This window comes from Gorilla gorilla, chromosome 18 (genome assembly GCF_029281585.2).
Source record: "Gorilla gorilla gorilla isolate KB3781 chromosome 18, NHGRI_mGorGor1-v2.1_pri, whole genome shotgun sequence".
Lineage (NCBI taxonomy): Eukaryota > Metazoa > Chordata > Mammalia > Primates > Hominidae > Gorilla > Gorilla gorilla.
Window position 1 is genome coordinate 32,667,143 of NC_073242.2, and position 12,633 is coordinate 32,679,775.

A 12,633-nucleotide genomic window follows, 5' to 3' on the forward strand; every position below is an offset into this window, starting at 1 on the left:
TCTCGGCCCCTGTTTGCATGGCCATGGAAGGAGAATTGTTACCCACTTTGTGGGGTGGTTTTGAGGAGGAAAAGAGCATTGGGCAGATTGTTAGCACTAGTTGGAAGGTCACATCTCTGGCAGGGACCTTATCAGGTACAAGCTCCATGGCCTCTTCTGCTCTTCCTGTCTTCCCAGGTTCCAGCCCTGGTGCTTTTGGGAAGATCCCTCCCCTCCCCTGACCTCGACCCCTCTTCAGAGGAAACAGCAAACTTCCAGGTGCGACTTCCTGCCCCCAGATTCACAAAGCTGTCCGCGCACACACCTCCCTCCTTCTGTGCCTCTGTCAGACATGTGTCCCCACCATGTGCTCCAAGTCCCTTCTCAGGGGCCTTGTGCTACATTTTATCCATGCCCACCCATGGGCAGAATTCCTTCCACCTGTTCAAAAGAACTCCCACAACCCCAGCTCGCCTCTTCTCCCAAATCTTTCCTTCCTTTTCGGAATTCGAGGCGTCTGCAGTCACCACCCTTGCCGTGGTTCCTCGCTCACTCTCCTCTCGCTGTGGTCCCCACACCACAGAGCCTGTTCTTACTGAAGACCCTCTGACCCCTTTGCCACACCCACCAGGCAGTCTTCTCACCTTGCCTGAGTGCTCAGTACTCTGACCTCTGTTTTTTGGAGACAGTCTTGCTCTGTGGTCCAGGCTGGAATGTGGAAGGCAGTGGTGTGGTCATAGCTCACTACAGCCTCACTCCTGGGCTCACGATCCTCCTGAGTAGCTGGGACTACAGGTGCGCACCACCATGCCCAGCTAATTTTTTTTTTTAGTGGACATTGGGGGGTATGTGTTGCCTAGGCTGGCCTCAAACCCATGAACTCGAGTGATCCTCTCGCCTTGTCCTCCCAAAGTGCTGGCGACTACGGGCGTGAGCCACCACGCCTGGCCTCTTCTTCCTCCTTGAAGCAATGTTTTCTTAAATCCCTAGGTTTGCCCTTCTCCTTTTCAGGCCACAGCTTCCCAGGCTCTCATGACTGCCCTCCGCATCCATACGAGGATTAAAGGCCGGTGCTCCTATAAGTTCAGTCTGGAGGCTTCTGTGTTTACTCTGCACCTTCTCCTCAGCAATTCCATTCTTTCTCAGGGCTCAAACCACCTTCATGCCAGTGATTCCCAAATGTATTCTCTCTGCCCATCCCACATTTCCACCGATGTTTCCCAGGTACTTCAAAGCCACCATCTACCCCATTCCTGTGTTCCCACTATCTTGTTGCCTGGTCCCAGATGGTACAACCCTGCACTGCCCAGGCTAGGACTCGGAGGACTGTGTAGTTTCTCTGTGTCCCCACCTCTTCCATCCTAACAAGCCACCGCCCTTTCTCTCCATATTTATTACCCTGGCGTCCTGCTGATCTCCCGGAATCTTTGTCGGGAGGAGGAGATCTGACCACAAGGCCCTCCTGACTGAACTCCTCAGTGTGGCGCACCTCTGCGCATCGTTCCGGCTGCACCGCCGGCCCTTCTCCTGCTTCCTCCTTAGGATTCACTATTACGGTCGTTCATCCTTAGTCTAGACTGTGTTCCTCTCTCAGATGAGTCACCTCATCATATTCCTTCTGCCTGGATCGCAGTTCCCCACCTCCAGAATTTCTACAATACCTGCTCTCCCAACCCTCAAGTCTCAAGAAAGACCTGAGTGTCTTTTCCTTAGGGAAATTTTCCTGAGCCCCAGGTGTGGTCATTTCCCCATGGGAAACTCCAGAGCGAGCTCCTTTTCTAACCCTCAGCCCATGGGTGATGGTCTGTGCTCTCTTTCTCTCCTTGAGTACTGGGCTTTTTCTCTCTGATTTCACTCTCAGCCTCAGTTGCCTAGTTTTAGAAGATAGTTTGTTCATGAATGAATGGATAGATGAATAAATGAACAAGTGAGATTGAAATATACAGGCGTTCATTAATGTCCACGAGAGATTGGTTCCAGGACCCCTGAGTATACCAAAATTCTCACGTACTCAGGTCCCACAGTCAGTCCTGCAGAACGTGTGGGTATGAGAGGCCCTCCGTGTAGGCGGGTTTCAAATCCCTCAGAGACTGTGTTTTCAAGATGTGTTGGGTTGAAAAATAATCTGCGTATAGGTGGACCCATGCAGTTCAAACACAGATTGTTCGAGGGTCAACTGTATTTGTTTGGAAAGTAGTTAGCATAGTTCTTTACAAGCATTATAGTAAGTACTTAATAAATGGTGGCTTTAATAATTTTTGACTGACTTTTCAGCCTGTAACCATGAAGAAGAAAAAGAAAAACACCAGGCTGGCTAATCAAAGCAGGGTTCCTTAGTGACATCATTCATTCAATGCTGAGGCAATTGGCTTGGGCCATAGGAACTTACAGCCTAAGCAGTAGCTCTTCCACCTCTCAGTCAGCCTGTTAATAGCTTGTATTTATTGTCGCCTTTTCTGCTGCCCCTGCTCATGTTGAGATTATCATTTCCCACCTAGATACCTGCCTACTTGGTGTTGCTCTACCAGTCTTTTCGCCTCCTTTACTCTTCCTCCAGATTGCAGGCTTCTTAGGATCAGGGGAATCTCTGCTCCCCACTGCTGCATCCCAGTACCCAGTGCCAGTGTTTATTGAATGAGATGCATGGGCACAGTGGTTCATGCCTGTAATTTCAGCCCTTTGAGAGGCCAACATGGGTGGATCGCTTGTGCCCAGGAGTTTGAGAACAGCCTGGACAACACGGCAAAACCTTGTCTTTACAGAAAATACAAAAATCAGCCAGGTGTTGTAGCATGCACCTGTAGTCCCAGCTACTCAGGAGGCTGAGGTGGGAGGATTGCTTGAGCCCAGAAGCTCGAGGCTACAGTGAGCCGTGATTGCACCACTGCACTGCAGCCTGGGGAACAGAGCGAGACCCTGTCTCAAAAATAAATAAATAATAAATGAATGAATGAGATGAATGTTTTAACAGGTGGTTTCAGGAGAGTTGGGAGAAAATCAATTAACTAATTTTGGTCTCGGAAAATTTTGAAATTTATAGTTCAGACTTTTAAATAATGGTTTCTTTTTTTTGTTGTTTGAGAATATGCAGAGCAATGGAATGTCTTATATTGGCTTTGGCAAAGTTCTTTTTGTCTGAATTATATATTTGTGATTTAACAGCAGTAACCTTGTTAATTAAGCACCTACTGTGTCTCAGGCCCTGTGATAAAAGCTTTGTAAGGTAGGTGGAGATGTCTGTTTTATGGATAAGGAAAGAGAAGTCCAGGGAGGCAGGTAACTCACCCCAGACAACTTAAAGTTTGGGCAGGATTCTAACCCAGGCCTGTGTGGCCTCAGAGCCTGTGGTTTTCCCATTTGACTTTGTGGCTTCCCTTTGGGTAGGTTTTAAATAATTAAACATCACCATTATCTTCATGTCTAGTTTGTAAAGACTGTTTTCTTTGCTGCTTCCGTGGCCTCAATTGGAGAACTGTAAAGTGAAGTGACACGTGGGAACAGTGGCCAGCGCGCATGCCTGTCCATATTTAATTGAGGGGAAGGATGGGGAGGTAGCAGAGTAGAGGCCCTGACTTGCTCTAGGTAACAGAACCAAGATCACACTCTGCCCTGTTCTGCTACATCCTAGTTGGGTGCCGATGGAACTTTCTGTCTGCCTCATCAGTGAAGCACTGATAACAGCACCTGCCCTCACCATGGTGAGGGTCCAGGCGGTGGAATCTGTGGAAGCTGTCTGTAAACACCTCACGGCTCTCTCAGGTTCCTCTGCACTCTGCGTCTCTGTAAGCATAGCCCTCTGAGCCTGCTTCCTTTCCTTGATTCATTTCCTTTCCTTTCCTGAGTGCATCTCATGGGTCAGGCGCTGCCATGGAGGCCCTGAGAAAGCAGAGAGGAAGGAATGCCGTCCTCCACTATCTTCCCTAGTTTTGTCTGTCCCCTTTACGGGGCTCAGATCTCTTTCACTGCCCTAGTTTCTACTCTTTCAGCCTCAGGACTTTTTAAAAAACATAATTAGCCTTTGTTGGAGAAACACCCATGATGTGAAAGGAAGCATGAAGGACAAGGAATCCCAAGCTCTGGTTCCCAAGGGTGTGAGCAGGCAGGTGGGTTAGCCTCTGCTATCAGTGACGGTGGCCTGTTTCCTGCCCAGGCAAAACTACCCATTCGAGCCAGAGCCAGGGCCTCCAGTTTCCAGTCCAGGCACTTTTTTCACATACCAGGCTTCAACATGGGATTTTTAACTGAAAAATGTATAAGTTTGTATCCTCATTCTGGCTTGTTTTTTCTCTTGAGTAGAGACAGGCTGCCAGCAGACATAAAAGCTGTTTTTTTTCATTCATTCATTTATTTGTTTACTTATTTATTTTCCTTTTTTTTTGAGATAGGGTCTTACTCTCTTGCGCAGGCTGGAATATAGTGGTGCAGTCTTGGCTTACTGCAGCCTCAACCTTGCTGGCTCAAGTGATCCTCCCACTTCAGCCTTCTGAGTAGCTGGGACCACCACACCCAGCTAATTTATTTTTATGTTTTATGTTATAGAGATGGGAGTCACACTATGTTGTCCAGGCTGGTCTCAAATTCCTGGGCTTAAGCGATCCTCCCACCTGGGCCTCTCAAGGTGCAGGGCTTACAGGCATGAGCCTCTATGCCTGGCCTGAAGTTTTGTTTCTTCCTTCCTTTCTTCCCATGATCATATGTTGAATTCCTGGAAAACTACTATGATAAACCCCAGGTGCTACAGAAATGAATAATGTATAATCCCTTCCCTCAAAGAGCACCTGGCCCTGTTCAGGAGACAACAGCTAAATGTGGGAAAACAGAATTGAGATGAGAGGGCTGGACAGAGCTGGGTTATTATTGAGGCAAACTTGCTGGTACACCAGTTGGGTGTACCAGCAAGTTTGCACTTTATCTTGGATGCCTAAGGGTTTAACAGAATAGGATGGATCATGTCAGCAGGGTAAGGATGGACTAGAGAGGGTGGAAAGGAAGGCTGTCATTTTCTGGGCTTGCCTACCCATTTTTACTTCTTTGGGCATGTTGGAAATACCTTCATTTTACCATGTTTCTGTTAGATCACTGATTCCTGTTTCCAACTTAGTATCTGCCTAGTTCCTTAGATGGGTTAAGGGGAAATACATCTGAGATCATTTTTCTGAACACAGGAAAATGTTCGTAATGACCATTAGGGTTGGGTGTTTCTGTTTTCCTTGATTTTTAATATCTTTCTTTAAAGATTTTTAAAGTTTGCCCTTTTGCAAAATCTGATAAAACCCTCCATTCTCTTATCTGGTAAATTGGAGAGGCTGTCCATCTGTTGTAAATTTAAACTTGATCAAACTTTATGGAATATGAAAAAACTTTTGTATTTAATATATTCATATTTAAATAAGCAAACAAACACAAAGCAACCTTTAGTGTCATCCAGGCTTGGGGTGACAATCCTGAATGACAATGTGGTGATTTAGGGCCTCACGCTGGTGGGTGCTCTGAGGGGAATAAGGAGAGGCCATCTTAAAGGGTGTCAGAGAGGGCATCTTTGACATTAAGGCACACACTGGCATTAGAGGAGTAGGATTTGGGCCTGTGAAGTAGGCAGAGGCCACTCTTGGCACACATCACTTCTGATCGTGGAGTAACACACCAGGTTATCACACAGGGACTCCTTCCAGCATTTGCACAAGGCTGTTGGGTGGAGAGATGGACACACTGCTTCCTTGCAGACAGATGTATGCCTGTGTTAACTCTGCATGACACAAACCAGGTGCCTTCCAGTGCATGTGGTGTCGTGGAAAGAATGTAGGCTTTGGTTGGGGTCCCAGCCTACACATGTAATCTTTGGGACCTTGGGCCAGTCCCTTTTTATGAGTCTCAGTGTCCTTATCTATAAAGCCAGGATAATGCTGACAGGATTTTCTGTGCTAACAGAGGAAATAGCCAATAAATAGTTCTCTTTCTTTGTTTTATTTTTATTTATTTATTTATTTATTTATTTATTTGAGACAGGGTCTCACTTTGTCAACTTGGCTGGAGTGCAATGGCACGATCTCAGTTCACTGCAACCTCCACATCCCGGGCTCAAACAATCCTCCAGCCTCACCCCTCCAAGTATCTGGGACTACAGGCATGCCTGGCTAATCTTTGTATTTAAGTAGAGACAGGGTTTCACCATGTTACCCAGGCTGGTCTTGAACTGCTGGACTCAAGTGATCCGCCAGCCTTGGCCTCCCAAAGTGCTGGGATTATAGGCATGAGCCACCATGTCCAGCCCTCTTTGTTGTAACCATTGGGTTAATACGAATATAGGCAATTCCCTTAGACATTGAGAACTTGATGTTTGCTGAGAGTGACCATGGCAAAAAATGCAGGACTAATGGTGTGTAACTGCTTCAGCAGTTTCCTAGTACACCCTCCCCACCCACAAAGAGTTGCTACAATAAACTGGTTTCAACCCTCTAAGAAGCAGACTGCAAAAACGCCCTTAGCCACCGAGCAAGGCTGAAGTCTGGCATCTGAGCTGCAGTACGCATTTACACCACATGTGTCCCACTCAGGGGCTCCACTTCCATGTGACCGAAGACATTGAAACAGGAATAAGTTTGAGCTAATCTTAAAGAGACCTTCTCACTTAAGCAGATTGTATTGGAAATGGCCTTTAGTAGTTGGACAGGGTAAAACAATGGAAAAGCTAGAATTTTTTTTTTTTTTTTTTGAGTCTCGCTCTGTCGCCAGGCTGGAGTGCAGTGGCACGATCTCGGCTCACTGCAACCTCTGCCTCACATGTTCAAGCGATTCTCCTGCCTCAGCCTCCCGAGTAGCTGGGATTACAGGCGTGCTAGAAATTTTGTTTGTTTAAAATGTAATGCACATCTGTGAAACCACCGCTCAACCAAAGAATTAAAACATTACTAATAAATTACATCTACCTATTGCTCTTCTCCTGTCTAGTTCTCCTGATTCCCTTCCAGTACCAGCTATTCTGCTGAAGTTTGTGCTGATCATCTTCTTGCTATTTTTTGTTCTCCCTCTCATACACACCCCCGCCATGTGTGTATGTATGTGTGTTGCGGGGCGTGAGGGGGATTGCATTTATCATTCACCGTTACATCACTGAGATTCATCCATTTTATTCTGTGTAGCTGTAGTTCACTCATATTTTCTCTTAGACAATATTCCATTTTGTGAATATACTGCAGATTTGTCCATTTACCCAAGGATAAGGATTTGGAGCCCTCTTTCTCTTTCTTTTTAGCTATTATGAACAGTTTTTTTTTTGGAAACTCTTGTATTGATTTCTTATTATTCATGAGTGAAATTGCAGGGTCATAGGAAGTGAGAATGATCATCTTTAAGTGAGAACACTAACTTGTTTTCCAAAATGGTCGTACAACCACTGGGGATCCTGTTGCTCCACACCTTCCCAATAGTTGTATTATCAATGTTTTTTATAATTTTTGCCAACGCAGTAGGTGTAGAATCATGTCTCATCATAGTCATGATTTGCCTTTGTCTGTTGCTGAGCATCTCTGCGTATGTCCACTGGCCTCACACACCTCCCTTCTGTGCGGTGACCGTGCTTCTCATGCCTTGTGCCCACTTTTCTGCAGTTGTTTCCTCACTAGTTCGTGGCTGTTTTTATATATTCTAGTGCTAATCCTGTCAGTTGAATGTCTTACAGATATCTTCTTCCAGTTTATAGATTGTCTTTCTTCTCTTTAAAGTGTCTTCTGATGGACAAAGGCTTTAATATTAATGTAGCCAAACTTATTGATCTTTTCTTTTATGCCTGTCCTTTTTTCTATCTTTGTAAATTCTTCCCTACTTCAAGCTCAGAAAGATACTCACTTATATTTCCTTTTCAAGTTCTCAGAGTTTGCTTTTGACATTTCGGCTCTTCATCCATCTGGAGTGAATTTTTCGGCATGGTGTGACTAAGAATCCAATTTCTTTTTTTTTTCCCCCCATGGATAAACAATTTTTCCAGCTTTTCCTTTTCCAGGCAGTTCTGTCAAAAATCAAAGTTTCACAGATGTATACGTGTTTTTCTAGGCTCTTAGAATTCTGTACCATTGGTCAGTTTATCTCAGCTCCATTACTCCACTGTCTCAATTCCTATAGCTTTACAATAAGCTTTTTTACCTAGTAAAGCAAGTCCCCCTTCCCATTCTTTTTTAGAAATGTCCCAGCTATTGTTGGCCCTTTTATTCTAATTTTAGAATTCATCTTTCAGGTTTCCCAGAATAACTGAGGTTTAATTGATGTATAATAAAGTGACCGTCTTTGGTGTACAGTTCTGTGCCTCAGCAAATGCATGCAGTAATGTAATCAGCACTGCAATCAGGATATAAAATAGTTCTGTCACCTTCAAAATGCCCTCCCCTTCTTTGTAGTCAACTTCCTCTCCCATTCCAGCCCCAGCACCAGCCCCAGGCTCTCACAACCACTGTTGTTTTCTACCGAGATTTTTTTTTCTTACTTTTAATTTTTTTCAGTATTTAATTAAAATGTTGGAGGCCAACTCTGGGCACACTGCCTATGAGTTAGCCCTGTTCCACAGAAGTTGTTTAAAAAATAAAATAAAATGTTGGAATATTTTTGCTGGAGTTGCAGTAAATCTATAAGTCAATTTAGGAAGGAATCTACATCTTATGTTGTCTTCCTCTTCATAAACATAATGCATCAACTTAGTTGGAAAGTCTTTGCTTGACAGTAGTGGAAAGTTCTTTAAAAAACAAAAAAGTCTAAACATTTTAAGTAATTCCTTAATACAGGAAGCATTTTATAAGCTAATTGTCAACCTGTATAAACAAAATGCATATAAATACACAGCAGGCATGTGGCAGTATTAACATTGTTAAAATGTATATATAAATGCCACATCCTGGTTTCAAGCCAGCTTTGTTGCTTACCTACAGGACCTCAGGCAAGCTGTTTAGTTTCTCCGATGCTCAGTCTCTTTATTTGTGTGGTGACTAGAACATCCGAAGATTAACTGCTATGTTGTGTGCAGTGTCAAGAGACAATGGACCAGGCACAGTGAAGCCGGAGTGGTTGAGACTCTTATGTGAGGGAACTGCTCCCACTCACCTCCAGGGAAACAGGGAGGACTCTTAGCACGTTTGGTTCCCCAGTGGCTTTCACAAAGTGGCAAGACCGATAGATTGCCTTGAATCATTTCCCTGACAAATTTGGAAAAGGTTAGTGTTACCCAGCAGCCTGCTACATGCTGCTTCTGACAGGCGAGCTGGAATAGCTGGAGGACACAGTTGACAGCCAATTCATTTTGCTGATTCATCCATTAGAGGCGTGGCTTTGAGCCAGAGCTTGGCTTCTAGATTAAAGGCCGAGAGCTGCAAAGCTGCTGGGACTCAAGGAATGCTGGTAAATTATTGCCACGTGGAGGCCAGCAGTGAAAAGCGGACTGTTATTTATTTCCCCTTTTAAGTGATCCTAAATTCCAAATGTGCTCAGATAAATCCCCTCGCCATGGTTAGGGAGTTGTTTGTAACATTTGTCTATCAGCTGGGAGCTGAATTATTGAAAACTATCAGATATCATTAAATAGATTAACTCAGCTCGCCTGTGACCCATCATCACCTTTGCTTTCATGGGGAATATTGACCCAAGCCTCTTCTCCTACTTGGTAATCCAAATTAAACTTGAGAGAAGGATTTTTTTCGAGATAGGGTCTTGCTGTGTTGCCCAGGCTGGAGTGAGTACAATGGTGCAATAGTGGCTCACTGCAGACTTGACTTCCTGGGCTCAGTCAATCCTCTCACCTCAGCCTCCCTAATAACTGAGACTATAGTCTGAAGCCACCACATCTGGCTAATTTTTGTGGGGTTTTTTTTGGTGGAGAATGGGGTTTTGCCCCGTTGTCCAGGCTGGTCTCGAACCCCTGGGCTCAAGCAGTCCTCCTGCCTTGGCCTCCCAGAGTGCTGGGACTCTAGGCATGAGCGACCACACCTGGCAACAGAGGGATTATTGCAGGTGTCATCCCTTTTGGGTGTGCTTGCAAATCAAAATAAACCTTTTAGATTGAAGAACGCAATAGCCAGGCCAGGCACGGTGGCTCACGCCCGTAATCCCAGCACTTTGAGAGGCCGAGGCAGGCGAATCACTTGAGCCCAGGAGTTCGAGACCAGCCTGGCCAACACAGTGAAACCCCGTCTCTATGAAAATTACAAAAATTAGCCAGGCGTCGTGGCGCACGCCTATAGTTTCAGCTATTCAGGAGGCTGAGGCACGAGAATCACTTGAACCCGGGAGGCGGAGGTTGCAATGAGCCTAGATGGCGCCACTGTACTCCAGCGTAGGCGACAGAGCAAGACTCTGTCTCAAATAAATAAATATATTAATAAAAATAAAGAACTTTCTTAAAAAAAAAAAAAGAATTGAAATAGAAGAAAATCCAGGAAAATGCTCATTGGTTAACAATTGGTACAGAATAATGATGGTAGAACCAATGGGTTCTCTTATGTCCACATTGATAGACGAACATATTTTAATCTGTCACAAGCTTAGGGAGTGACAAGCTTACAGCGAAATCACCACTACATAAATCTGGTATGTGACAGGGTGACCTTTAAGAGAGGGTGGAGATTGTGTCTTGATTTACCAAATACCTGACATAGTTCCTGGGACAAAAACACTCAGTAAGCAGTTACCACTTGGAAGAATGGGTGGACAATGGTTATTGGATATGAATTGTTGGGAGGCTGGGTAAATGAGTGAAAAATAACAGAAATAGACACATTCAAAGTAAGAAAAATAACTGTTCCAAGGAATAAGATTTTCAGGAAAGGATCCTATTTCTGTGGCTCTCTGATATGAGTAACTTTACTCAATAGCACATCTCCAGAACTGCCTGCTTTCACCGCTTATCTCCTGAGTGAGGCAGAGTGTGCTGTTTTCAGCTCACATTTCAGTAACTCACTCTACTTCTTTGGGAGACATTGTATAATATGAACATTCTCTAGCACTTTCTTTTTAGAGACAGGGGTCTCACAGTGTTGCCCAGGTTGGTCTTCAACTACATAGGCTCAAGTTATCCTCCTGCCTTGGCCTCCCAAAGTGCTGGGATTACAAGTGTGAGCCACTGTGCCCTGCCTCCCTAATACTTTGAGGGTTTTTTTTTTTTCTTTTTCTCTTTAACTCTTGAGTGAATATTTTAAAAGTACACAAACTTCTTAGTAAAAATTTGTGTTTTCTGAAGAAGTAGAGTTTTTTCCTGTTTTGTTCTGTTTTTTAGATGACTAAATATTTAGGGCATGACATTCTGGAAACCTTTGTTGCACTAAGTTTTAGTGAAATCTGGCCTAGTTGAAGATTAAAATGTGTCAGGTGCCGGATGTGGGACATCTGCCTCTCATACAGTTGTCTTTCCCTCTGTTTTAAGGTCCCTGGTAAACTGGAGTCCCTTGTCCAGTGCCGACGTGCCCACAGCCTGCATGCTTGTCACCAGCACTGCATTCTGCTCTGCATTCAGTCACATCATTTTTATTGAGAACTATTCCATATCCAGGGGTTTTCTAGGTGCAGATAGACAGATTCTGTTTCTGACCTCATGGCGCTTTGCAGCTACCAGGTACAAAGACTGCCCTGAACAGCGTGGCCAGGCTCTGATGGTCTCACTGCCAGTGTGGGTAATAGTTGTTGGCAGTGATAGTGGGCTAGGAACGCATATGCCTAAACTGGAAGCCAGAAGTAGCAAATGGGCACCAAGAGGCCACCATTGACCCTCACTCCCATGCCGCCATCGTGATCCATCCACAGCAGCCTCAGAAGAGGGGGCAGCATGGGATCAGAACACAACTGACCTGGCCTTAGTCTGAAGCATTAACACCAAGGGGGGATTAAGCCCCAGCGTTCAAGTACTGCTGCCAGCCAGAGGCACATTACAGAGAATTAGCAGTCTTTAAGGCAGAAGGAGCAGAGGCATGTCCTAAGTATTGTGCAGCTGTCTTAAATTTGCAGAGTGCATAGGAGCTAAGTTATGAGGAAGCAAAGGCATAAGAATGATGTAATGGACTTTGGGACTCCAGGGGAAGGACAGGAGGGGGTGAGGGATAAAAGACTGCACACTGGGTGCAGTGTACACTGCTCAGCTGATGGATGCACCAAAACTCAGAAATCATCACTGAAGAACTTTTCCATGCAACCAAACACCACCTGTTCCCCCAAAACTATTGAAATAAGATAAATAAAATACAAAAAAATGCATATGTAGTGTAATTCCAGTTATAGGTAGCTCAAGAGAAGGCAAAATTAAGCCCTGATGATAGCAGTGGTGACAGCAAAGTTTTCAAGTTGAGGAAGATAATGCCATAATTGTACTACACATCTGAGGCGCCTTCGTCCAGTGAATGAGGGGTGGGAGTCTGCCTAAAAACAGGCATGAGAGTGAGGGGGATGTTCTTTATCTTAATTTGCGTGATGGACGACATGTGGGTGTACAAATTTGTTTAAAACTCATTGTAACAGAACAGGTAATAAAGCCTGATCATTTAAAAAAAGTAATAAAATGAAAATAATAAAGCACCTCCAATAGATGCAGAGTAATAAGAAGGACCCTGGTATTAGGGTTTGAGGAACCTGGTTTTGCATCTTATCCCTGCCATTCACCCAGGGGTGGTCTGCAGCAAAACCTTGACC

The 12,633-nt window shown here is 44.7% G+C and overlaps 1 protein-coding gene across 9 annotated transcripts in view; it reads left to right on the forward strand.

Moving 5' to 3' along the window:
- Positions 1-12,633, forward strand: part of PARN (poly(A)-specific ribonuclease) — a 193,263-nt gene that overhangs the window by 132,898 nt on the left and 47,732 nt on the right. The window lies entirely within an intron of this gene.